A 24379-nucleotide genomic window follows, 5' to 3' on the forward strand; every position below is an offset into this window, starting at 1 on the left:
CCTGCTTAGGGAAAGGGTATGCCATAAAAATTCTTTTGGGGATCTGCGGTCTCTTATCCGGAGTCTCCCAAGCTTTTCCAAAGAACTCATTGAATTCATGAGATGTGGGAAAATGAATAATCTGTTTCTTTTCCTTAAACATGTGTACCCTTGTGTCGGGGACCGAGGGTTCATCCACAATATGCAACACATCCCTTATTGCCACAATCATACCCTGAATAGTTTTAGTCACCCTAGGGTGCAATTTTACTTCGTCATAGTCGACACTGGAATCAGAATCCATGTCGGTAGTAGTGCCTTGTGTTAAGGGACGCTTTTGAGACCCCGACGGGCCCTGTGAGTCGGTCCAATCTGAGGATTGACCGCCTGATGTCCCCCCTAAACCAGCCTTATCAAGCCTCTAATGTAAAGATGCCACACTTGCATGCAACGTATGCCACATGTCCATCCAATCAGGAGTCGGCACAACCGACGGGGACACACCACTCATTTGCTCCACCTCCTCCTTCGAGAAGCCTTCCGCCTCAGACATGTCGACACACACGTACCGACACCCCACACACACAGGGAGTTACCTATAAGGGGACAAAACCCCAACCAGGCCCTTAGGAGAGACAGAGAGATAGAGTATGCCAGCACACACCCAGCGCTTAAAAACACTGGAATATACAACCAGATAGCGCTTTTATATGTTTATAATTGTAATCTCCACTCACTGCGTCGCCAAAGTGCCCCCCTCCTCCTTTTTCCAACCTGTGAAGCTCAGCAGGGGAGAGAACAGGGAGCCAGCGTTTCCTCATGCAGTCTCTGTGGAGAAAATGGCGCTGGTTAGTGCTGAGGATCAAGCCCCGCCCACCCGACGGCTGGCTTCGGTCGCTTCATCATATATTAATAAAATGGCGGGGGTCCGCGGATTTACTGTCCCCCAGCCTAATCCACCTTATTTATGGCCAAAGCGAGGTTTATTGCTGCCAAGGGCGCCCCCCCCCCCTGCGCCCTGCACCCTTCAGTGCCTGCTTTGTGTGTGTGACAGGGAGCAATGGCAATTACCTCATGAAGACCTGATGTCTTCTGCCGCCTGAAGTCTTTTCCTCAATACTCATCCGGCTTCTATCTTCGGCATCTGTGAGGAGGACGGCGGCGCGGCTCCGGGACGAACCCCAGGTGAGACCTGTGTTTTGACTCCCACGGGAGCTAATGGTGTCCAGTAGCCTAGAAGCAGTGCCCAACTTTACAAGCCAGCTCTGCTTCTCTCTCCTCAGTCCCACGATGCAGGGAGCCTGTTGCCAACAGGACTCCCTGAAAATAAAAAACCTAACAAAATTCTTTTTCCACAGAAAACTCTGGAGAGCTCTCTGCAGTGCACCCATTCTCCTCTGGGCACAATATCTAACTGAGGTATGGAGGAGGGGCATAGAGGGAGGAGCCAGTGCACACCCATAGTCAAAGTTCTTTTTAGGTGCCCTATCTCCTGCGGAGCCCGTCTATACCCCATGGTCCTTACGGAGTCCCCAGCATCCTCTAGGACGCAAGAGAAAGTCTATAAACTCAAGATTTGAAACCTCCAAGTTTAGGAAGTTACAGAAGAGCTTGGCAAGAAAGAGCCGTGAGCAGTCTACCTTGATGGATATGAGTGAACGGCCATCAACCCTCCGTTGGATGAAGTGAAAAGCACCATCTCTCTGGGATACAGCCATTAGCACCATCATAGCTAGACTGTTTGCCTAGACTCGTTAGGTAGAGATTTTATGATGCCTTGTAGCTCAACTGTAATGTCAGATTATTATAAACAGGAGGGACTGAAAGAGACCGCATCATGCTAGAGTAGTTTTCAGTAGAGATGAGCGCCTGAAATTTTTCGGGTTTTGTGTTTTGGTTTTGGGTTCGGTTCCGCGGCCGTGTTTTGGGTTCGACCGCGTTTTGGCAAAACCTCACCGAATTTTTTTTGTCGGATTCGGGTGTGTTTTGGATTCAGGTGTTTTTTTCAAAAAACCCTAAAAAACAGCTTAAATCATAGAATTTGGGGGTAATTTTGATCCCAAAGTATTATTAACCTCAAAAAACATAATTTACACTCATTTTCAGCCTATTCTGAACACATCACACCTCACAATATTATTTTTAGTCCTAAAATTTGCACCGAGGTCGCTGTGTGAGTAAGATAAGCGACCCTAGTGGCCGACACAAACACCGGGCCCATCTAGGAGTGGCACTGCAGTGTCACGCAGGATGTCCCTTCCAAAAAACCCTCCCCAAACAGCACATGACGCAAAGAAAAAAAGAGGCGCAATGAGGTAGCTGACTGTGTGAGAAAGATAAGCGACCCTAGTGGCCGACACAAACACCGGGCCCATCTAGGAGTGGCACTGCAGTGTCACGCAGGATGTCCCTTCCAAAAAACCCTCCCCAATCAGCACATGATGCAAAGAAAAAGAAAAGAAAAAAGAGGTGCAAGATGGAATTATCCTTGGGCCCTCCCACCCACCCTTATGTTGTATAAACAAAACAGGACATGCACACTTTAACCAACCCATCATTTCAGTGACAGGGTCTGCCACACGACTGTGACTGATATGACGGGTTGGTTTGGACCCCCCCCAAAAAAGAAGCAATTAATCTCTCCTTGCACAAACTGGCTCTACAGAGGCAAGATGTCCACCTCATCTTCACCCTCCGATATATCACCGTGTACATCCCCCTCCTCACAGATTATCAATTCGTCCCCACTGGAATCCACCATCTCAGCTCCCTGTGTACTTTGTGGAGGCAATTGCTGCTGGTCAATGTCTCCGCGGAGGAATTGATTATAATTCATTTTAATGAACATCATCTTCTCCACATTTTCTGGATGTAACCTCGTACGCCGATTGCTGACAAGGTGAGCGGCGGCACTAAACACTCTTTCGGAGTACACACTTGTGGGAGGGCAACTTAGGTAGAATAAAGCCAGTTTGTGCAAGGGCCTCCAAATTGCCTCTTTTTCCTGCCAGTATAAGTACGGACTGTGTGACGTGCCTACTTGGATGCGGTCACTCATATAATCCTCCACCATTCTATCAATGTTGAGAGAATCATATGCAGTGACAGTAGACGACATGTCCGTAATCGTTGTCAGGTCCTTCAGTCCGGACCAGATGTCAGCATCAGCAGTCGCTCCAGACTGCCCTGCATCACCGCCAGCGGGTGGGCTCGGAATTCTGAGCCTTTTCCTCGCACCCCCAGTTGCGGGAGAATGTGAAGGAGGAGATGTTGACAGGTCGCGTTCCGCTTGACTTGACAATTTTGTCACCAGCAGGTCTTTCAACCCCAGCAGACCTGTGTCTGCCGGAAAGAGAGATCCAAGGTAGGCTTTAAATCTAGGATCGAGCACGGTGGCCAAAATGTAGTGCTCTGATTTCAACAGATTGACCACCCGTGAATCCTTGTTAAGCGAATTAAGGGCTGCATCCACAAGTCCCACATGCCTAGCGGAATCGCTCCGTGTTAGCTCCTTCTTCAATGCCTCCAGCTTCTTCTGCAAAAGCCTGATGAGGGGAATGACCTGACTCAGGCTGGCAGTGTCTGAACTGACTTCACGTGTGGCAAGTTCAAAGGGCATCAGAACCTTGCACAACGTTGAAATCATTCTCCACTGCACTTGAGACAGGTGCATTCCATCTCCTATATCGTGCTCAATTGTATAGGCTTGAATGGCCTTTTGCTGCTCCTCCAACCTCTGAAGCATATAGAGGGTTGAATTCCACCTCGTTACCACTTCTTGCTTCAGATGATGGCAGGGCAGGTTCAGTAGTTTTTGGTGGTGCTCCAGTCTTCTGTACGTGGTGCCTGTACGCCGAAAGTGTCCCGCAATTTTTCTGGCCACCGACAGCATCTCTTGCACGCCCCTGTCGTTTTTTAAAAAATTCTGCACCACCAAATTCAAGGTATGTGCAAAACATGGGACGTGCTGGAATTTGCCCATATTTAATGCACACACAATATTGCTGGCGTTGTCCGATGCCACAAATCCACAGGAGAGTCCAATTGGGGTAAGCCATTCCGCGATGATCTTCCTCAGTTGCCGTAAGAGGTTTTCAGCTGTGTGCGTATTCTGGAAAGCGGTGATACAAAGCGTAGCCTGCCTAGGAAAGAGTTGGCGTTTGCGAGATGCTGCTACTGGTGCCGCCGCTGCTGTTCTTGCGGCGGGAGTCCATACATCTACCCAGTGGGCTGTCACAGTCATATAGTCCTGACCCTGCCCTGCTCCACTTGTCCACATGTCCGTGGTTAAGTGGACATTGGGTACAACTGCATTTTTTAGGACACTGGTGAGTCTTTTTCTGACGTCCGTGTACATTCTCGGTATCGCCTGCCTAGAGAAGTGGAACCTAGATGGTATTTGGTAACGGGGGCACACTGCCTCAATAAATTGTCTAGTTCCCTGTGAACTAACGGCGGATACCGGACGCACGTCTAACACCAACATAGTTGTCAAGGACTCAGTTATCCGCTTTGCAGTAGGATGACTGCTGTGATATTTCATCTTCCTCGCAAAGGACTGTTGAACAGTCAATTGCTTACTGGAAGTAGTACAAGTGGGCTTACGACTTCCCCTCTGGGATGACCATCGACTCCCAGCGGCAACAACAGCAGCGCCAGCAGCAGTAGGCGTTACACGCAAGGATGCATCGGAGGAATCACAGGCAGGAGAGGACTCGTCAGACTTGCCAGTGACATGGCCTGCAGGACTATTGGCATTCCTGGGGAAGGCGGAAATTGACACTGAGGGAGTTGGTGGGGTGGTTTGCGTGAGCTTGGTTACAAGAGGAAGGGATTTACTGGTCAGTGGACTGCTTCCGCTGTCACCCAAAGTTTTTGAACTTGTCACTGACTTATTATGAATGCGCTGCAGGTGACGTATAAGGGAGGATGTTCCGAGGTGGTTAACGTCCTTACCCCTACTTATTACAGCTTGACAAAGGGAACACACGGCTTGACACCTGTTGTCCGCATTTCTGGTGAAATACCTCCACACCGAAGAGCTGATTTTTTTGGTATTTTCACCTGGCATGTCAACGGCCATATTCCTCCCACGGACAACAGGTGTCTCCCCGGGTGCCTGACTTAAACAAACCACCTCACCATCAGAATCCTCCTGGTCAATTTCCTCCCCAGCGCCAGCAACACCCATATCCTCCTCATCCTGGTGTACTTCAACACTGACATCTTCAATCTGACTATCAGGAACTGGACTGCGGGTGCTCCTTCCAGCACTTGCAGGGGGCATGCAAATAGTGGAAGGCGCATGCTCTTCACGTCCAGTGTTGGGAAGGTCAGGCATCGCAAACGACACAATTGGACTCTCCTTGTGGATTTGGGATTTCAAAGAACGCACAGTTCTTTGCGGTGCTTTTGCCAGCTTGAGTCTTTTCAGTTTTCTAGCGAGAGGCTGAGTGCTTCCATCCTCATGTGAAGCTGAACCACTAGCCATGAACATAGGCCAGGGCCTCAGCCGTTCCTTGCCACTCCGTGTGGTAAATGGCATATTGGCAAGTTTACGCTTCTCCTCCGACAATTTTATTTTAGGTTTTGGAGTCCTTTTTTTTCTGATATTTGGTGTTTTGGATTTGACATGCTCTGTACTATGACATTGGGCATCGGCCTTGGCAGACGACGTTGCTGGCATTTCATCGTCTCGGCCATGACTAGTGGCAGCAGCTTCAGCACGAGGTGGAAGTGGATCTTGATCTTTCCCTAATTTTGGAACCTCAACTTTTTTGTTCTCCATATTTTATAGGCAGAACTAAAAGGCACCTCAGGTAAACAATGGAGATGGATGGATTGGATACTAGTATACAATTATGGACGGACTGCCACGGTTAGGTGGTATAAAAAAACCACGGTTAGGTGGTATATATTATAATAATAATAATACAATTATGGATGGACGGACTGCCTGCCGACTGCCGACACAGAGGTAGCCACAGCCGTGAACTACCGCACTGTACACTGGTTGATAAAGAGATAGTAGTATACTCGTAACAACTAGTATGACACTATGACGACGGTATAAAGAAAGAAAAAAAAATACCACAGTTAGGTGGTATATATTATAATAATAATACAATTATGGATGGACGGACTGCCTGCCGACTGCCGACACAGAGGTAGCCACAGCCGTGAACTACCGCACTGTACACTGGTTGATAAAGAGATAGTAGTATACTCGTAACAACTAGTATGACACTATGACGACGGTATAAAGAATGAAAAAAAAACCACGGTTAGGTGGTATATATTATAATAATAATACAATTATGGATGGACGGACTGCCTGCCGAGTGCCGACACAGAGGTAGCCACAGCCGTGAACTACCGCACTGTACACTGGTTGATAAAGAGATAGTAGTATACTCGTAACAACTAGTATGACACTATGACGACGGTATAAAGAAAGAAAAAAAAATACCACGGTTAGGTGGTATATATTATAATAATAATACAATTATGGATGGACGGACTGCCTGCCGACTGCCGACACAGAGGTAGCCACAGCCGTGAACTACCGCACTGTACACTGGTTGATAAAGAGATAGTAGTATACTCGTAACAACTAGTATGACACTATGACGACGGTATAAAGAAAGAAAAAAAAATACCACAGTTAGGTGGTATATATTATAATAATAATACAATTATGGATGGACGGACTGCCTGCCGACTGCCGACACAGAGGTAGCCACAGCCGTGAACTACCGCACTGTACACTGGTTGATAAAGAGATAGTAGTATACTCGTAACAACTAGTATGACACTATGACGACGGTATAAAGAATGAAAAAAAAAACCACGGTTAGGTGGTATATATTATAATAATAATACAATTATGGATGGACGGACTGCCTGCCGACTGCCGACACAGAGGTAGCCACAGCCGTGAACTACCGCACTGTACACTGGTTGATAAAGAAATAGTAGTATACTCGTAACAACTAGTATGACACTATGACGACGGTATAAAGAAAGAAAAAAAAATACCACAGTTAGGTGGTATATATTATAATAATAATACAATTATGGATGGACGGACTGCCTGCCGACTGCCGACACAGAGGTAGCCACAGCCGTGAACTACCGCACTGTACACTGGTTGATAAAGAGATAGTAGTATACTCGTAACAACTAGTATGACACTATGACGACGGTATAAAGAAAGAAAAAAAAATACCACAGTTAGGTGGTATATATTATAATAATAATACAATTATGGATGGACGGACTGCCTGCCGAGTGCCGACACAGAGGTAGCCACAGCCGTGAACTACCGCACTGTACACTGGTTGATAAAGAGATAGTAGTATACTCGTAACAACTAGTATGACACTATGACGACGGTATAAAGAATGAAAAAAAAACCACGGTTAGGTGGTATATATTATAATAATAATACAATTATGGATGGACGGACTGCCTGCCGACTGCCGACACAGAGGTAGCCACAGCCGTGAACTACCGCACTGTACACTGGTTGATAAAGAGATAGTAGTATACTCGTAACAACTAGTATGACACTATGACGACGGTATAAAGAATGAAAAAAAAACCACGGTTAGGTGGTATATATTATAATAATAATACAATTATGGATGGACGGACTGCCTGCCGACTGCCGACACAGAGGTAGCCACAGCCGTGAACTACCGCACTGTACACTGGTTGATAAAGAGATAGTAGTATACTCGTAACAACTAGTATGACACTATGACGGTATAAAGAATGAAAAAAAAACCACGGTTAGGTGGTATATATTATAATAATAATACAATTATGGATGGACGGACTGCCTGCCGACTGCCGACACAGAGGTAGCCACAGCCGTGAACTACCGCACTGTACACTGGTTGATAAAGAGATAGTAGTATACTCGTAACAACTAGTATGACACTATGACGACGGTATAAAGAAAGAAAAAAAAATACCACGGTTAGGTGGTATATATTGTAATACAATTATGGATGGACGGACTGCCTGCCGAGTTCCGACTGCCGACACAGAGGTAGCCACAGCCGTGAACTACCGCACTGTACTGTGTCTGCTGCTAATATAGACTGGTTGATAAAGAGATAGTATACAATACATACAACAATATACTACTATACTGGTGGTCAGGCACTGGTCACCACTAGTCACACTGGCAGTGGCACTCCTGCAGCAAAAGTGTGCACTGTTTAATTTTAAATTAATATAATATTATGTACTCCTGGGGGCTCCTGCTATAACAACCTGCAGTGCTCCCCAGTCTCCCCACAATTATTATAAGCTTTGCCTTTTATACATTGATGTGCAGCACACTGGGCTGAGCTGAGTGCACACAGACTGAGTCACACTGTGTGACTGGCTGCTGCTGTGTATCGTTTTTTTTCAGGCAGAGAACGGATATAGCAGAGAACGGATATATTATTATATTAAAATAAATAAAAGTTAACTAACAACAACTGCACTGGTCACTGTGGTAAACTCTGTCTGACTCTGCACAATCTCTCTCTCTCTTCTAATCTAATTTCTAATGGAGAGGACGCCAGCCACGTCCTCTCCCTATCAATCTCAATGCACGTGTGAAAATGGCGGCGACGCGCGGCTCCTTATATAGAATCCGAGTCTCGCGAGAATCCGACAGCGTCATGATGACGTTCGGGCGCGCTCGGGTTAACCGAGCAAGGCGGGAGGATCCGAGTCTGCTCGGACCCGTAAAAAAAACATGAAGTTCGTGCGGGTTCGGTTTCAGAGAAACCGAACCCGCTCATCTCTAGTTTTCAGCCATTTGTGTATAGCAGTAGCCATTCTGTTTTAATATAAAGAAACACTTTTGCTTTAAAGTTGTAAGTAATGCTGACATTTTATTAGTTAGAGAGAAGTTCCTCTGAAAATCAAGGTTAAGCAAATCGCTTATCTTCTGGAACATGTTTTGAGAACAGTGATGTTTTGAAGAAAAGTGATGTTATGAAAAACAGTGTCTACAGACTGACTCTCAAGGATTGTAATGTCTCATAATTTCTATGTGTGAAAAATGACGCCTATGCTTATGTTTTGTGACGTATAATAAATTCCTGTATGTGTCTATATAACCCCTGGACGGGTGGTCTACAGTTTTCCGGCTGTCGGAATCCCGGCGCACAGTATACCGGCGCCGGAATCCCGACAGCCGGCATACCAACACTTTTTCTCCCTCTTGAGGGTCCAAGACCCCCTGGAGGGAGAATAGATAGCATGGCGTGCTTAGCTTGCTACCGTGCCCTCAGCTTGGCAAGTGCAGCAAGCCCGCAAGGGGCTCATTTGCACTCGCCACGCTGTCAGTATGCCGGTGGTCAGGTTTCCGGCGCTGGCATGCTGGTCGCCGGGAGCCAGGCCGCCGGCATACGCTACTACACCCCCCATGACAAATAAACAAGTCTCAGTCTCATCTTGTGGAACATACCTCGTGTCATATCTACTTTGTGAACTCCCAATCGATTGGTCCAAGGTATTTAAACAGACAACCAAAGGAACTTGATATAGGAGAAGGTTTTTATTTCCAACACAGATTTAGGGGTAAGGGCGGCCCTAGGCTCATCAGTAATGGCCACCCCACACCCAAACTTCTGCTTAATTTTATTATTTTTATTAATTGCTTATAAGACCTAATTTCTAATAGCCAATTTAATAAAATAAAAAAAAGCCAGCCAATCATGGAGCACCACATAGTAGCACTCTTCTTATTGGCTAAGTGCTCCTGAGCTGTCAATCAAGTCGAGCCCATACACTCCTATGGGGAAAAACCTCTATTGAAGTCTATGGTGGGAAACGATGTTCTGTGGTAGACCACAAGGTTAATTAAGGTCAACCACAAGATTGACCTAATTTAACCTTGTGTTCGACTGCAGACCACCATGGCACTCCCTGATTGGCTGGCGGGTCCCCAAGTGACAGACAGTCATGTAGGGGCCCGCCATTAGGAAAAGGAAATCCATGTCTATACACATGGATTATTTTACATCTGCTGGCTTGGGAATTTTTTATTTTTTTTATTTTTCACCCTTGGGATGCCTACATGGAATGAAGAGGACCGACCTACACTGGAAATAGATGAGTATTTGTTTTTTTTACAGGAAACCTATGGATTACTACTGTAGAAAGGACCAATGACACTATGGGGGATGGTAGGTAACAGTGTGTGAGTGAGTGTATGTATGTGTAAGTGTGCAAGGGTCCTTATTGTAATATTTGTTTTACAAGTAGAATTATGGGTGCCAGTGAGCCCTTTAATGTCCCGCATAATATAGATTGTAAGCTTGCGAGCAGGGCCTTCCTACCTCTATGTCCCACGTCGTCCAGTGTTTCCCCTTCCCGGGCTGGCTGGTTGGTGGCCGCCTGTACACACTGAGCGATATGACCGCTCATATCGCTCCGTGACGTCACGCCTCCGCCAGCCGTGCATGCAGCTCCTGGATGACCATCCAGATAGAGTATGCATGCACTGTCGACAGCGATGATTGTTGCCGACCCACGGGGCCGCGCATCGGTCATTGCTGGCGGCATACACACTTGCCGATTAAATGAGCGACATCGCTCAGGGAGGGGGAAAATGAGCGACGTCACTCATTTTATCGGCAAGTGTGTATGAGCCTTAATTGTAAAGTGCAACAGAATATGCTGCTCTATATATAAGAAACTGTTAATAAATAAATAAATAAATAATGGTACTAGTTGTTCTCCAAGTATCAGCATACGGGAGGCTTGCTGGAACCTGGTAATATTATTTCACATTTTTACACTCAAATGCTATTAACTCAGCATCCACGGGCCACAGATGTGGGGATAGCCCCAGGATTCAGTCTGGCCCTTGGGTGCCCTGGAGGGGAGGACCCCTTGAATGGGGGGTCTCCACTTCTTTAGGGAACCCCGCCAGTGCTGACTGTGTGGGGGTAATGCTACGTCTGGTGCAAGGACCATTGTAAATGTGTCCGCTGGTCGTGGCATTACCTCCTTGGCTAGTGGAGGCTGGTGCTGGTTTTAAAAATATGGGGGATCCCACCTCCTTTTTTTCACCATATTTTTGGAACCAGGACTAGTCCAAAAGTCCAGTGCTGGTTCTTTATATACAGGGGGACCTCACGCAATACCCCGCCCCCACCTGTATTTTTAGAACCAGGGCCGGCTGAAGGAGCCCGGGGCACTCTTATCAGTTAATACTGTTAAAATATCATATTTATAAGAGGACTCACTGGTAGACAAAACATACATTAAACACTTATATAATAAAATGCCAACAGCCTGTAGTTCACTATGTAAATCCTAACCTCTTACATCAATTATTGTTATACATTCATTGATATGGTTACACAATAATGTTGTATATCATATAGTAATTGATCATATTCCCATTAATGTGCTAATGCACTGTTCAATTATCAGCTTATCATACTCCGATTGTGCTACTCATTTCACATAGAGATGAGCGGGTTCGGTTCCTCTGAATCCGAACCCGCCCGAACTTCATGTTTTTTCTCACGGGTCCGAGCGACTCGGATCTTCCCGCCTTGCTCGGTTAACCCGAGCGCGCCCGAACGTCATCATGACGCTGTCGGATTCTCGCGAGGCTCGGATTCTATCGCGAGACTCGGATTCTATATAAGGAGCCGCGCGTCGCCGCCATTTTCACACGTGCATTGAGATTGATAGGGAGAAGACGTGGCTGGCGTCCTCTCCATTTAGATTAGAAGAGAGAGAGTGAGATTGATTTGAGACAGAGACACTTGATTTACTGGAGCTTAGGAGTACTGTAGAGAGTGCAGAGTTTACTAGTGACTGACCACAGTGACCACCAGACAGTGCAGTTTTATTTAATATAATCCGTTCTCTGCCTGAAAAAAACGATACACAGTGACTCAGTCACATACCATATCTGTGTGCACTGCTCAGCCCAGTGTGCTGCATCATCTATGTATATATCTGACTGTGCTCACACAGCTTATAATTGTGGGGGAGACTGGGGAGCAGTGCCAGTTATAGGTTATAGCAGGAGCCAGGAGTACATATTATTAAAATTAAACAGTGCACACTTTTGCTGCAGGAGTGCCACTGCCAGTGTGACTGACCAGTGACCTGACCACACTGACCACCAGTATAGTTAGTAGTATACTATATTGTGATTGCCTGAAAAAGTTAAACACTCGTCGTGTGACTTGTGTGGTGTTTTTTTTTTATTCTATAAAAAACTCATTCTGCTGACAGACAGTGTCCAGCAGGTCCGTCATTATATAATATATACCTGTCCGGCTGCAGTAGTGATATATATATATTTTTTATATCATTATTTATCATCCAGTCGCAGCAGACACAGTACGGTAGTTCACGGCTGTAGCTACCTCTGTGTCGGCACTCGGCAGTCCATCCATAATTGTATACCACCTACCCGTGGTTTTTTTTTCTTTCTTCTTTATACATACTACATCTCATTATCATCCAGTCTATATTAGCAGCAGACACAGTACAGTACGGTAGTCCACGGCTGTAGCTACCTCTGTGTCGGCACTCGGCAGTCCGTCCATAATTGTATACCACCTACCCGTGGTTTTTTTTCTTTCTTCTTTATACATACATACTACATCTCATTATCAACCAGTCTATATTAGCAGCAGACACAGTACAGTACGGTAGTCCACGGCTGTAGCTACCTCTGTGTCGGCACTCGGCAGTCCATCCATAATTGTATACCACCTACCCGTGGTTTTTTTTTCTTTCTTCTTTATACATACTACATCTCATTATCATCCAGTCTATATTAGCAGCAGACACAGTACAGTACGGTAGTCCACGGCTGTAGCTACCTCTGTGTAGGCACTCGGCAGTCCGTCCATAATTGTATACCACCTATCCGTGGTTTTTTTTTCTTTCTTCTTTATACATACATACTACATCTCTTTATCAACCAGTCTATATTAGCAGCAGACACAGTACAGTACGGTAGTCCACGGCTGTAGCTACCTCTGTGTCGGCACTCGGCAGTCCATCCATAATTGTATACCACCTACCCGTGTTTTTTTATTCTTTCTTCTTTATACATACATACTACATCTCTTTATCAACCAGTTTATATTAGCAGCAGACACAGTACGGTAGTCCACGGCTGTAGCTACCTCTGTGTCGGCACTCGGCAGTCCATCCATAATTGTATACCACCTACCCGTGGTTTTTTTTTCTTTCTTCTTTATACATACTACATCTCATTATCATACAGTCTATATTAGCAGCAGACACAGTACAGTACGGTAGTCCACGGCTGTAGCTACCTCTGTGTCGGCACTCGGCAGTCCGTCCATAATTGTATACCACCTACCCGTGGTTTTTTTTTCTTTCTTCTTTATACATACATACTACATCTCTTTATCAACCAGTCTATATTAGCAGCAGACACAGTACAGTAGTCCACGGCTGTAGCTACCTCTGTGTCGGCACTCGGCAGTCCATCCATAATTGTATACCACCTACCCGTGGTTTTTTTTTCTTTCTTCTTTATACATACATACTACATCTCTTTATCAACCAGTCTATATTAGCAGCAGACACAGTACAGTACGGTAGTCCACGGCTGTAGCTACCTCTGTGTCGGCACTCGGCAGTCCGTCCATAATTGTATACCACCTACCCGTGGTTTTTTTTTCTTTCTTCTTTATACATACATACTACATCTCTTTATCAACCAGTCTATATTAGCAGCAGACACAGTACAGTACGGTAGTCCACGGCTGTAGCTACCTCTGTGTCGGCACTCGGCAGTCCGTCCATAATTGTATACCACCTACCCGTGGTTTTTTTTTCTTTCTTCTTTATACATACATACTACATCTCTTTATCAACCAGTCTATATTAGCAGCAGACACAGTACGGTAGTCCACGGCTGTAGCTACCTCTGTGTCGGCACTCGGCAGTCCGTCCATAATTGTATACTAGTATCCATCCATCTCCATTGTTTACCTGAGGTGCCTTTTAGTTGTGCCTATTAAAATATGGAGAACAAAAATGTTGAGGTTCCAAAATTAGGGAAAGATCAAGATCCACTTCCACCTCGTGCTGAAGCTGCTGCCACTAGTCATGGCCGAGACGATGAAATGCCAGCAACGTCGTCTGCCAAGGCCGATGCCCAATGTCATAGTACAGAGCATGTCAAATCCAAAACACCAAATATCAGTAAAAAAAGGACTCCAAAACCTAAAATAAAATTGTCGGAGGAGAAGCGTAAACTTGCCAATATGCCATTTACCACACGGAGTGGCAAGGAACGGCTGAGGCCCTGGCCTATGTTCATGGCTAGTGGTTCAGCTTCACATGAGGATGGAGGCACTCAGCCTCTCGCTAGAAAAATGAAAAGACTCAAGCTGGCAAAAGCAGTAGCACCGCAAAGAACTGTGCGTTCTTCGAAATCCCAAATCCACAAGGAGAGTCCAATTGTGTCGGTTGCGATGCCTGACCTTCCCAACACTGGACGTGAAGAGCATGCGCCTTCCACCATTTGCACGCCCCCTGCAAGTGCTGGAAGGAGCACCCGCAGTCCAGTTCCTGATAGTCAGATTGAAGATGTCAGTGTTGAAGTACACCAGGATGAGGAGGATATGGGTGTTGCTGGCGCTGGGGAGGAAATTGACCAGGAGGATTCTGATGGTGAGGTGGTTTGTTTAAGTCAGGCACCCGGGGAGACACCTGTTGTCCGTGGGAGGAATATGGCCGTTGACATGCCTGGTGAAAATACCAAAAAAATCAGCTCTTCGGTGTGGAACTATTTCAACAGAAATGCGGACAACAGGTGTCAAGCCGTGTGTTCCCTTTGTCAAGCTGTAATAAGTAGGGGTAAGGACGTTAACCACCTCGGAACATCCTCCCTTATACGTCACCTGCAGCGCATTCATAATAAGTCAGTGACAAGTTCAAAAACTTTGGGTGACAGCGGAAGCAGTCCACTGACCAGTAAATCCCTTCCTCTTGTAACCAAGCTCACGCAAACCACCCCACCAACTCCCTCAGTGTCAATTTCCTCCTTCCCCTGGAATGCCAATAGTCCTGCAGGCCATGTCACTGGCAATTCTGACGATTCCTCTCCTGCCTGGGATTCCTCCGATGCATCCTTGCGTGTAACGCCTACTGCTGCTGGCGCTGCTGTTGTTGCTGCTGGGAGTCGATGGTCATCCCAGAGGGGAAGTCGTAAGACCACTTTTACTACTTCCACCAAGCAATTGACTGTCCAACAGTCCTTTGCGAGGAAGATGAAATATCACAGCAGTCATCCTACTGCAAAGCGGATAACTGAGGCCTTGGCATCCTGGGTGGTGAGAAACGTGGTTCCGGTATCCATCATTACTGCCGAGCCAACTAGAGACTTGTTGGAGGTACTGTGTCCCCGGTACCAAATACCATCTAGGTTCCATTTCTCTAGGCAGGCGATACCGAAAATGTACACAGACCTCAGAAAAAGAGTCACCAGTGTCCTAAAAAATGCAGCTGTACCCAATGTCCACTTAACCACGGACATGTGGACAAGTGGAGCAGGGCAGGGTCAGGACTATATGACTGTGACAGCCCACTGGGTAGATGTATGGACTCCCGCCGCAAGAACAGCAGCGGCGGCACCAGTAGCAGCATCTCGCAAACGCCAACTCTTTCCTAGGCAGGCTACGCTTTGTATCACCGGTTTCCAGAATACGCACACAGCTGAAAACCTCTTACGGCAACTGAGGAAGATCATCGCGGAATGGCTTACCCCAATTGGACTCTCCTGTGGATTTGTGGCATCGGACAACGCCAGCAATATTGTGTGTGCATTAAATATGGGCAAATTCCAGCACGTCCCATGTTTTGCACATACCTTGAATTTGGTGGTGCAGAATTATTTAAAAAACGACAGGGGCGTGCAAGAGATGCTGTCGGTGGCCAGAAGAATTGCGGGACACTTTCGGCGTACAGGCACCACGTACAGAAGACTGGAGCACCACCAAAAATTACTGAACCTGCCCTGCCATCATCTGAAGCAAGAAGTGGTAACGAGGTGGAATTCAACCCTCTATATGCTTCAGAGGTTGGAGGAGCAGCAAAAGGCCATTCAAGCCTATACAATTGAGCACGATATAGGAGGTGGAATGCACCTGTCTCAAGCGCAGTGGAGAATGATTTCAACGTTGTGCAAGGTTCTGATGCCCTTTGAACTTGCCACACGTGAAGTCAGTTCAGACACTGCCAGCCTGAGTCAGGTCATTCCCCTCATCAGGCTTTTGCAGAAGAAGCTGGAGACATTGAAGGAGGAGCTAACACGGAGCGATTCCGCTAGGCATGTGGGACTTGTGGATGGAGCCCTTAATTCGCTTAACAAGGATTCACGGGTGGTCAATCTGTTGAAATCAGAGCACTACATTTTGGCCACCATGCTCGATCCTAGATTTAAAGCCTACCTTGGATCTCTCTTTCCGGCAGACACAAGTCTGCTGGGGTTGAAAGACCTGCTGGTGAGAAAATTGTCAAGTCAAGCAGAACGCGACCTGTCAACATCTCCTCCTTCACATTCTCCCGCAACTGGGGGTGCGAGGAAAAGGCTCAGAATTCCGAGCCCACCCGCTGGCGGTGATGCAGGGCAGTCTGGAGCGACTGCTGATGCTGACATCTGGTCCGGACTGAAGGACCTGACAACGATTACGGACATGTCGTCTACTGTCACTGCATATGATTCTCTCCCCATTGAAAGAATGGTGGAGGATTATATGAGTGACCGCATCCAAGTAGGCACGTCACACAGTCCGTACTTATACTGGCAGGAAAAAGAGGCAATTTGGAGGCCCTTGCACAAACTGGCTTTATTCTACCTAAGTTGCCCTCCCACAAGTGTGTACTCCGAAAGAGTGTTTAGTGCCGCCGCTCACCTTGTCAGCAATCGGCGTACGAGGTTACATCCAGAAAATGTGGAGAAGATGATGTTCATTAAAATGAATTATAATCAATTCCTCCGCGGAGACATTGACCAGCAGCAATTGCCTCCACAAAGTACACAGGGAGCTGAGATGGTGGATTCCAGTGGGGACGAATTGATAATCTGTGAGGAGGGGGATGTACACGGTGATATATCGGAGGATGATGATGAGGTGGACATCTTGCCTCTGTAGAGCCAGTTTGTGCAAGGAGAGATTAATTGCTTCTTTTTTGGGGGGGGGTCCAAACCAACCCGTCATATCAGTCACAGTCGTGTGGCAGACCCTGTCACTGAAATGATGGGTTGGTTAAAGTGTGCATGTCCTGTTTTGTTTATACAACATAAGGGTGGGTGGGAGGGCCCAAGGACAATTCCATCTTGCACCTCTTTTTTCTTTTATTTTTCTTTGCGTCATGTGCTGTTTGGGGAGGGTTTTTTGGAAGGGCCATCCTGCGTGACACTGCAGTGCCACTCCTAGATGGGCCCGGTGTTTGTGTCGGCCACTAGGGTCGCTAATCTTACTCACACAGCTACCTCATTGCGCCTCTTTTTTTCTTTGCGTCATGTGCTGTTTGGGGAGGGTTTTTTGGAAGGGACATCCTGCGTGACACTGCAGTGCCACTCCTAGATGGGCCCGGTGTTTGTGTCGGCCACTAGGGTCGCTTATCTTACTCACACAGTCAGCTACCTCATTGCGCCTCTTTTTTTCTTTGCGTCATGTGCTGTTTGGGGAGGGTTTTTTGGAAGGGACATCCTGCGTGACACTGCAGTGCCACTCCTAGATGGGCCCGGTGTTTGTGTCGGCCACTAGGGTCGCTAATCTTACTCACACAGCTACCTCATTGCGCCTCTTTTTTTCTTTGCGTCATGTGCTGTTTGGGGAGGTTTTTTTGGAAGGGACATCCTGCGTGACACTGCAGTGCCACTCCTAGATGGGCCCGGTGTTTGTGTCGGCCACTAGGGTCGCTTATCTTACTCACACAGCGACCTCGGTGCAAATTTTAGGACTAAAAATAATATTGTGAGGTGTGAGGTATTCAGAATAGACTGAAAATGAGTGGAAATTATGGTTTTTGAGGTTAATAATACTTTGGGATCAAAATGACCCCCAAATTCTATGATTTAAGCTGTTTTTTAGGGTTTTTTGAAAAAAACACCCAAATCCAAAACACACCCGAATCCGACAAAAAAAATTCGGTGAGGTTTTGCCAAAACGCGGTCGAACCCAAAACACGGCCGCGGAACCGAACCCAAAACCAAAACACAAAACCCGAAAAATTTCAGGCGCTCATCACTAACACTGTCACTGCTATATCTGGTATCCTAAATCATCAGAAAACAAGCAGAAACGCACATTATTTCTTCATACACATGGTGATTGGCATAACTGCCTCTTGTCTTGTATTTTTGTAACCAATACATTTTTGTTGCATATTACAGGATGTAGCCAAACTAATATGTACTTTATTTCAGTTACTGAATCTTATTTATGTAGACCATTCTTTCTGACACAATTACCAAATAAAGCCCTTTGTAGAATATATTATAGTATACATTTAATAAACAATCATTTGCCAATACCGATAGAAAATTATTGGCAGAAAAAGATTGGTTTATTTATCACTGGAGAGCAAGTATGAAGCAGAATTACCACACACCGCTGCTTCCCGCCTTTACGTTAAGATTCTTTTCAGAATACCGACGGTTAGTGAGCACATACTTTCGATATTGATGTGATATTAACACCGCCTCTCACCATCGTTTTTTATACCGATCATCAAAACGTTGTGGCCAGTGAGCAAGTCTACATGATGACAGTAGAGTGTACACAGAGAATGTTATGTCCCTCTTGCCAGTGTATAATAGATATTACTTCAGTACCACTGATAGATATAATTAGTTCCGCTCAGTAAGCTGAGGAGCATTTTATTCAAACTACTTGCTTTCAATTTTTATGCATACAGTTGGAAATAATGTGAGTAATTATCAGAACTCCGTTATACAATCGAATATAAATAATGCATAACTTTTAGAGTCCTTACTAATAAATGGTCTGGTTACCATCAGCTGGTCAGGTTACCTATGGAGCCTTCTACATGCACGTCTCACCTTGGGCGGCTTCCTGACCAGCTGATGGTAACCAGACCATTTATCAGTAAGGACTCTAAAAGTTATGTATTAATTCAATTTGATTGTATAACAGAGTTCTGATAATTACTTATATTATTTCTAACAGTATGCATAAAAATTGAAAGCGAGTAGTTTGAATAAAATGTTGTGGATAGTCTGATGAAAAATGTTTATAAATCCATGAAACAGTCGGGAAACATTAGGAGAGTTGATCATATGTTTCCTGTAAATGACGAGCAATTTCTAAAGTGTTTTTCCTTGCCCAAAACTGATACGGCAGAAGCGTGTCCAAGATTACTATTTTTCTTGAGGATGGAGCTCTGTTAAAAGATGGCATGGATAAGAGAATGGAAAGTTCTTTGAAGATATTGCATAGTTCATTAGCAGTGTCCCTGAGGTCAGGGGTGGCTTTGGTATCAGTGTCTAGAGCCCTCAGCCTCTGGGGTGGAGTCATGAATACTGATCTGTAGGAGAAAATATTGAGGCAATATTTACAGAGAAATTTGGAAATTATGATGAAGGCCATTGAATATATATGTCAAGCTTCGCTTGATGTGGTGGAATTTGCGGCCAAGTCCATGGCGGCAGGAGTTGCAGCGATGAGAGCTTTGTGGCTGCGTTCATGGGCGGCTGATACACATTCCAAAAATAGACTTGTTACTCTGCCGTATGAAGGTTCCTTGCTGTTTGGTAATAAGTTGGAATCACTTATACAGAAAATGACAGCAGGGAAGGCTGCACAATTACCTCAAGATAAGAGGAGTAGATATCCTATTCCATCCTCCAGACAACACTTTAGGGAAGCTAGAGGTTATAGGCCAGGACCTCAATATGGAAACAGATACTCATCAGGAATGTCAAGAATGTCCTTTTGCCAATCTGGAAGAAGATGTGGTAGAAGACCATGACTGCTACAGCAGCCCCGTACCGATGGCAGTGGGGGGCAGGCTGATGGAGTTTGCAAGTTGTTGTCAGGAATCGATTCAAGACGAATGGGTTCTATAAGTGGTAACCAATGGGTACCGAATAGAATTCTTAACCACTTGCCTGGCATGGTGGCATCAGATGCGACCATGCCTGCAAGTGCTCTATCTGACCTGGTGTCACAGGATGCGACCAGTCAGATAGAGAGTGTTAGCAGCGGCAGGGAAGGGAAACTTCCCTCCGCTGCTGCTGTCAGAGGGACCGGAAGGTCCCTCTGCCTCCCTGCACTCTCCCCTACTGATTGCCATGCTGCCGATCACTGCTAATCGGTCAGCACGGCAGGAACCCCCTCCTCCAGCGGTTGCAGACAATGGCTGCTACTGGGGAGTGTAAATTAACCCTCCCAAGCCACCTCCAGACCCTCCCTGTATACCTGGAGGCTGTCCCGGCTTTCAAAATGAAAATTATATATGGGTGTAACAAATATGCGCAATTAAAACCAGAATTATGCAGCAGAAACACACGTGAATGGAGTGTTCATCCAACACTCAAAAACAAACTGAATGTTTAAAAATATTTTTCACGTGTTCAATCCTGCGCTATTCTGCTTAACCATGTGTAAAACATATACCACAAGAGTGCATATAAAAAACAGATGATCGTGCAACATAAAATGTGTACATGCAAAGCACCACATCCAAATAAAATGAAAAGTTACTGAGCTTTTATAAATGGAATGGATCACACGCTTCTGTGAGCAACTTCTTAATACATGTAGGAGACAAGATCATCCAAGAATCTCTGAAATCAGAAAAAAGTGCTTCCCTCTAATGGGTATAACCCTTTGCAGGGGGGATCAGCACAGAGAATAAATCATAGTGCAGTATTTTGGATAAAATCAGAGGGGTGGAAGCGTGTGATCCATTCCATTTATAAAAGCTCAGTAACTTTTCATTTTATTTGGATGTGGTGCTTTGCATGTACACATTTTATGTTGCACGATCATCTGTTTTTTATATGCACTCTTGTGGTATATGTTTTACACATGGTTAAGCAGAATAGCGCAGGATTGAACACGTGAAAAATATTTTTAAACATCCGGCTTTCAAAATGAAAGCCGTGATGGCCATGATGTTCCTAATCAATGTTTTGAAAAGAAATATTTAAAAAAAAAATTGAAAAACATTTTTTTTTTCTTTTTTTAACTAAAATCATTTAGGATAGGGTTAAATTCATGGCCCTCATTCCGAGTTGTTCGCTCGGTATTTTTCATCGCATCGCAATGAAAATCCGCTTAGTACGCATGCGCAATGTTCGCACTGCGACTGCGCCAAGTAACTTTGCTATGTAGAAAGTAATTTTACTCACGGCTTTTTCATCGCTCCGGCGATCGTAATGTGATTGACAGGAAATGGGTGTTACTGGGCGGAAACACGGCGTTTCAGGGGCGTGTGGCTGAAAACGCTACCGTTTCCGGAAAAAACGCAGGAGTGGCCGGAGAAACGGTGGGAGTGCCTGGGCGAACGCTGGGTGTGTTTGTGACGTCAACCAGGAACGACAAGCACTGAACTGATCGCACAGGCAGAGTAAGTCTGAAGCTACTCCAAAACTGCTACGAGGTTTGTGATCGCAATATTGCGATTACTTCGGTCGCACTTTTAAGAAGCTAAGATACACTCCCAGTAGGCGGCGGCTTAGCGTGTGTAACTCTGCTACATTCGCATTGCGACTGATCAACTCGGAATGAGGGCCCATGTTCTTCACCTAATTCACTCATAAAAAAACCATAAATTTTGAAGCGGTTTTTGGCAAAATAAATCATCAGTTAAGTGGTTAAAGGTTCCAAGAAAGACAAGTTTGTCAAATCAGACATGCCGCAGACTGTTTTAGAGACTGAAGCGTTGGAAGACAGTCTGGGAAAATTAATCAGGTCAAAAGCTGTGGAACCAGTGCCATGGGCAGAAAGGTACAGCAGTTTTTATTCCCGAATATTTCTAGTAAAGAAGGCTTCAGGCAGATTCAGGACAATCTTGGCTTTAAGACAGATTAACAAATTTGTAAGGATCAAAAGATTCCATATGGAGACAGCAAGGTCCTTTCTTTCTGGTATAAAAAGAGAGGACTTCATGGCATCGGTAGATCTGAAAGACGCCTACTTTCACGTACCTGTATGTGAGGCATTTTGAAAATACATGAGGCTGTATGTAGAAGGAAGGCATCTTCGGTTTACATGTCTCCCGTTTGGTATGGCCACGTCTCCAAGGACATTTACAAAAGTTCTCACTCCTCTTATAGCCCTGTTAAGAAGGCAACATATAGCAGTATGGCCGTATCTGGATGATCTGCAGATCTGTGGAGACTCCAAGGTAAAGGTGAAGAAAGCAGTAGAGATAACGCTGCAAACCTTTCAGTCTCACGCTTGGTTGGTGAGCTGAGAAAAGTGTCATCTGTAAACAGCATTTACAATTTTTGGGGGTTCAAGTGGATACCCTCAGATATGTAATTTCCCTGTCAGAAGAAAGATGCAGGAAAATTAGAGAGTTGGCAGATATGGGACAAACATGTCAAAGGATATCGTTACATCTGGGGATGAGTCTCCTTGGAACAATGGCTTCTACTATAACCATAATTCCATCGGCAAGGTGGAGAATGAGGAAATTGCAGTAGAACCTGTTAGAGTTTTCTCGGAGATGGATTCCACTAAACAACAGAACAAAGCTACGGCGGGAAACAAATAATTCACTGACATGGTGGATAAGTCCTGTTTTGGCTGAAAGAAAGACATCTCTGTCAAAGTCTCAGTACATAGGGGGTAATTCTGAGTTGATCGCAGCAGCAAGTTTGTTAGCAGTTGGGCAAAACCATGTGCACTGCAGGGGGGGGGGCAGATATAACATTTGCAGAGAGAGTTAGATTTGTGTGGGTTGTATTGTTTCTGTGCAGGGTAAATACTGGCTGCTTTATTTGTACACTGCAATTTAGATTTCAGTTTGAATACACCCCACCCAAATCTAACTCTCTCTGCACATGTTATATCTGCCCCTCCTGCAGTGCACATGGTTTTGCCCAACTGCTAACAAAATTGCTGCTGCGATCAACTCAGAATTAGGCCCATAGTGTTAACAACCAACGCAAGTCTGACAGGTTGGGGAGCACATCTGGCCCAGCAAAGTCTTCAGGGGCTTTGGAATGCTCAATAGAGGAAGTTTTCCTCAAATCAGCGGGAGATGAGGGCTGTATGGAACGCGATGGAAGGTTTCCAGAATCAGTTAAGAGGAAAGCATCTGAAGATATTCTCAGACAATATAGCGGCTGTGACTTATTTGACTCGCCAAGGGGGCACCAGGAGTCAGGTGTTGCTATGAGAGGTGACAAGAATATTGAACTGGGCTGAGAAACATTTAAGGTCCATGACGGCTCTATATGTCCTGGGAAAGGACAATATTATTGCAGACTTCCTCAGCAGGCACCGTATCCTACCAGGGGAATGGGAATTAGTTACTCAAGTATTCCAAGAGACTGTGAAACAGTTTGGAAAGCCTCAAGTGGATCTGATGGTGACTCATCTCAATGCCAAGGTTCAATGATTTTTATCAAGATATTATCTGCCACAGAAAAGCGGTGTAGATGATTTCTCCCTGCTGTGGAAATTCGACCTGGGGTATGTGTTTCCCCTGTTTTCCATGATTACTTGCACATTGAAAAAGATCAGAGAGAAGGTGGAAGTAATAATAATACTACCTTATTGACTGAAGAGAGTTTGGTTCCCGATGGTGACCAGAATGGCAGTTCAGCGTCCTTGGACATTACTGAACAGGGAGAATTTGTTACATCAAGGGCCAGTGATGCACCCGAATATACAGCATATTCATTTGACGGCATGGAGATTGATCAGGAACTGCTAAGAAAGAAGGGGTTGTCGGAACAGGTAACCTTTCTTCTTCTACACACAAGGTAGAAAGTTTCATAAAAAATCTATTATACTGTAGAGTTTGGAAAACTTTCATTTCCTGGGCAGAGTCTAAATTTGATGTTTCAAAGGCTGAAACTTCTCACATTCTACAATTTCTCCATGATGGATTTGATAAGGGTCTTGCTGTGTCCTCTATCAAGGTGCAGATTTCAGCACTATGGTGGTCATTCCGAGTTGTTCGCTCGGTAATTTTCTTCGCATCGCAGCGATTTTCCGCTAATTGCGCATGCGCAATGTTCGCACTGCGACAAGTAAATTTGCTATGCAGTTAGGAATTTTACTCACGGCATTACGAGGTTTTTTCTTCGTTCTGGTGATCGTAATGTGATTGACAGGAAGTGGGTGTTTCTGGGCGGAAACTGGCCGTTTTATGGGTGTGTGTGAAA

At 45.4% G+C, this 24379-nt stretch overlaps 1 protein-coding gene across 2 annotated transcripts in view; it reads right to left on the reverse strand.

Annotated features, from left to right (window-relative positions):
• Positions 1-24379, reverse strand: part of LOC134927080 (cytochrome P450 2B4-like) — a 535854-nt gene that overhangs the window by 342405 nt on the left and 169070 nt on the right. The gene's annotated exons all lie outside the window — the stretch shown is intronic.

Source organism: Pseudophryne corroboree, chromosome 5 (assembly GCF_028390025.1).
Source record: "Pseudophryne corroboree isolate aPseCor3 chromosome 5, aPseCor3.hap2, whole genome shotgun sequence".
Lineage (NCBI taxonomy): Eukaryota > Metazoa > Chordata > Amphibia > Anura > Myobatrachidae > Pseudophryne > Pseudophryne corroboree.